This window comes from Corylus avellana, chromosome 5, assembly GCF_965113065.1.
Source record: "Corylus avellana chromosome 5, dhCorAvel1.hap1.2, whole genome shotgun sequence".
Lineage (NCBI taxonomy): Eukaryota > Viridiplantae > Streptophyta > Magnoliopsida > Fagales > Betulaceae > Corylus > Corylus avellana.
Genome location: NC_142494.1, coordinates 29,406,632 through 29,410,081, shown reverse-complemented (window position 1 = coordinate 29,410,081; position 3,450 = coordinate 29,406,632). Strand labels below are relative to the sequence as shown.

General features: G+C 41.2%; 1 pseudogene; it reads left to right on the top strand.

Annotated features, from left to right (window-relative positions):
* Positions 1 to 1,193: 1,193 nt before the first annotated feature.
* On the top strand, positions 1,194 to 2,960 carry LOC132182896 (UDP-glycosyltransferase 90A1 pseudogene; annotated as a pseudogene).
* Positions 2,961 to 3,450: the final 490 nt, after the last annotated feature.

Genomic DNA, 3,450 nt, shown 5'->3' with positions numbered 1-3,450 from the left:
TAAAAAATGACATCGGTAAAGCCCATCTCCTGGCTGAACATTATTGCATATAGTGCAGCTTGTGCTTAAGCCATAACTGGATCCATAATGCTACGTAGAGTGATGCTTCAAGCTGCCACCACCCTCACCCTTGAATTCTGGCGTTGAAAATCACCAAGAGAGTCCCTGGCCTCACGAATCAGTTGCTTGGGATGAGAAAAAACGTCCCTATGTACCACGGCATTTCAACGGAACCAAATCTTTTGAGCCACTACTGCAAATAACTCCACGTTGTCTCTCTCCCATCTACCCAACAGCTCCTCAAATTTTCTCTCCTCCGTTTAAGGCTAGCTCTCTCCTCCACAAGCAATTTTTTTTTTTTTTTTTTTTAAACTTAAGACAAAAGTTGGATTTAAGTTATGCCTTTATCATTTTCCTTTTCTTTTTGCTTTGTCTTTTTTCCTCCACAAAAAAATGATGTAGCATCTTGTCATTTTGACTTTTATGGGTAAAATGTGAAGTTTCTATTAGATTCTAGCATTTTTCATACTAAAATGCAATCATTTCCTCACATTTAGCCCATCAAAAGCTGATGTGGTATGGTACTTTTATTATTTTATTATTAAAAAAATTTAATTTTTAAATCAAAATTAAAACAATAAAAACTAAAAAGAGGTTGAAGGGGTGGCCACTAGGGGTGACTTTGGCCACCCCTTGCAACATTTTTTTACTTTTTTTTTGGATAAAATTCACTTAATTCCTTCAAACTATCATCTCAATGACAATTTATCTCATAAATTACCAAAACAATGACAATGTATCCCCAAATGCTAACAAAATGATTAAATTACTCATATAGAATTTTCAACAAGACAAAAATACCCTTACAATTTTGAAAAAAAAATTAATTTTTAGTATTTTTGTTTTTATTTTAGTAAGGGTAATTTCATCATTTTTTAAAATTTGGGGTACATTATTATTGTTTTGATAGTTTGAGGGGTAAATTGTCGCAATTGATAGTTTGAGGGATAGATTGTCATTAGAATGGTAGTTTGAGGGGGTTAAGTGTACTTTACACTAATTTTTTTATTGTATTATTAAAAATCGCCACACACACACATATATATATATATATATATATATATATATATAGAGAGAGAGAGAGAGAGAGAGAGAGAGGGCGTTTACTGAGCCAGAATAAATTTGTATTTCCAAAGCATTAACGATAAACAAAGAGAGCTAGAGAGAAAGAAGAAGAAAGAAGAAGAAGAAAAATGAGTTCCAACTCTGAAACACAAGCTCACCATGTGGTTCTCTTTCCCTTCATGTCCAAAGGCCACACCGTCCCAATCCTCCACCTAGCCCATCTCCTCCTCCGCCGTGGCCACGCCGTCACCGTCTTCACCACCGCAGCCAACCGTCCATTCATCGCTCACTCCCTTGCTCAGACTTCTGCCTCCGTTGTCGACCTTCCCTTCCCTCAAAACGTGGCTGACGACATCCCCGCCGGCATCGAGAGCACTGACAAACTGCCCTCGATGTCCCTGTTCCATTCATTTGCTAACGGTACCAAGCCCATGCAGCTCGCCTTCGAACGAGCGATAGAGACTCTTCCACGTGTCAGCTTCATTGTCTCTGATTGGTTCCTCTGGTGGACCCTGGAGTCTGCCTCCAAATTCAACATCCCCCGGTTCGCATTCCATGGTATGAGCTATCACTCCAGGGCTGTGAGCTGGGCTGTAGTTCGGAGTCGGCTTCTCGTTGGACCCGAGTCAGACGACGAGTTGATAACAGTGGATCCTTTTCCATGGGTCAAAGTCACTAGAAATGACTTCGAACAGCATTTTAGTGAGCCGGACCCAAAGGGTCTGGATATTGAGTTCGTTATGAATGTTGTAATGGCAGAAATGAATAGCTACGGCGTAATATTCAACAGTTTTCATGAGCTTGAGCCTTTTTTTGTTGACTATTGGAATCGTGAGTGTTCACCCAAGGCCTGGTCCGTGGGGCCTCTTTGCCTGGCTGAGCCGCCAAAGGAATCCCACAGTAAGCCATCATGGGTGCAGTGGCTGGACAAGAAGCGTGAGCAGGGGAGCTCTGTTCTGTACGTAGCCTTTGGGTCTCAGGCGGATATTTCCCCTGCACAACTCAAAGAAATAGCAACTGGGTTGGAGAAATCCAATGTGAATTTCTTGTGGGTGAGAAGAAAGATCAGTGAGTCGGAGGTTTTAGAGGGGTTTGAGGAGAGAGTGAAAGACAGGGGGATTGTGGTGAGAGAGTGGGTTGACCAAAGGGAGATTTTGATGCACGAGTGTGTGCAGGGGTTTCTAAGCCACTGTGGGTGGAATTCCGTTCTGGAGAGCATATGCGCTGGAGTACCAATCCTGGCATGGCCGATGCTGGCAGAGCAACATTTGAATGCGAGAATGGTGGCAGAGGAGATAGAGGTGGGGATGAGGGTTGAGACCGTTGATGGGTCAGTGAGAGGGTTTGTGAAGTGGGAGGGGTTGCAGAAAATGGTGAGGGAGTTGATGGAGGGAGAGATGGGGAAGGAAGTGAGGAAGAAGGGGAAAGAGCTCGCTGTTATGGCCAAGAAGGCTGTGGAAGACGGTGGATCGTCCTGCCGCTCCATGGACCTGCTCATTGATGAGACTTGCAGGAAGGAAACTGCCATGAGTAACTCTCTCACTCTGCCAGCGGTGGGGCATAGAAATTAGACAACTTTTTGTTTTGTTCTTTCTCCCAACACAAATTTCTGTTCCTTGTGCACTGCTCTCCGCAGATTTTTGGAACTGACCGAAGTTTTCCATGTGAGTCGTGACAGATGGAGTACTAGTTTGTGTGTATATGGTAAACAATGTGATGACCTGCGATTATACCGAGCGGAGGTAATTATATATAGATCGAATATTCTACTTATCATATGTTCGTCTGTTTACTTGCTTCCCATAAGAATAAGATTCTTGTATTTATTTTATTAATTACATTGTTGGTGCTTTCTTATATATTTAGGGTTAAATATTATTTTTTTAGCGAATGCAGAGAGTTGCTTTTCTTCTCCTCAATCGCCTGCTTTCTCGTCGTCTCAGATCTCACCATCCTCGAGTTTCCTCATGGCTCACCACCATTCATCTCTTGATTTTAAGACCCTAGCTTCTCTGCAATCCAAACTAGGCAACTACTGCAAATTTGCTATAAAAATTGTTAACCAACCATCTGTGAAAAAAGTATATCGATCTATGAACCTATCAACACAGCAATGACACACTCTTATCATATACAGATAGGATAATATTTGTTATATGATGTAAACTGTATAGCTTTGAAAGTTCTATACTTAACTAAACATTTCTTTCTCTTAACCAAACGCTTTTAATTCTTAATTATGACATGTTTGAGATTGCGTTTAACAGGTTTAAAAGTACTTTTAGTACTCAATAATTCCGTTTGAAAACAAAAAACATCTTAAGC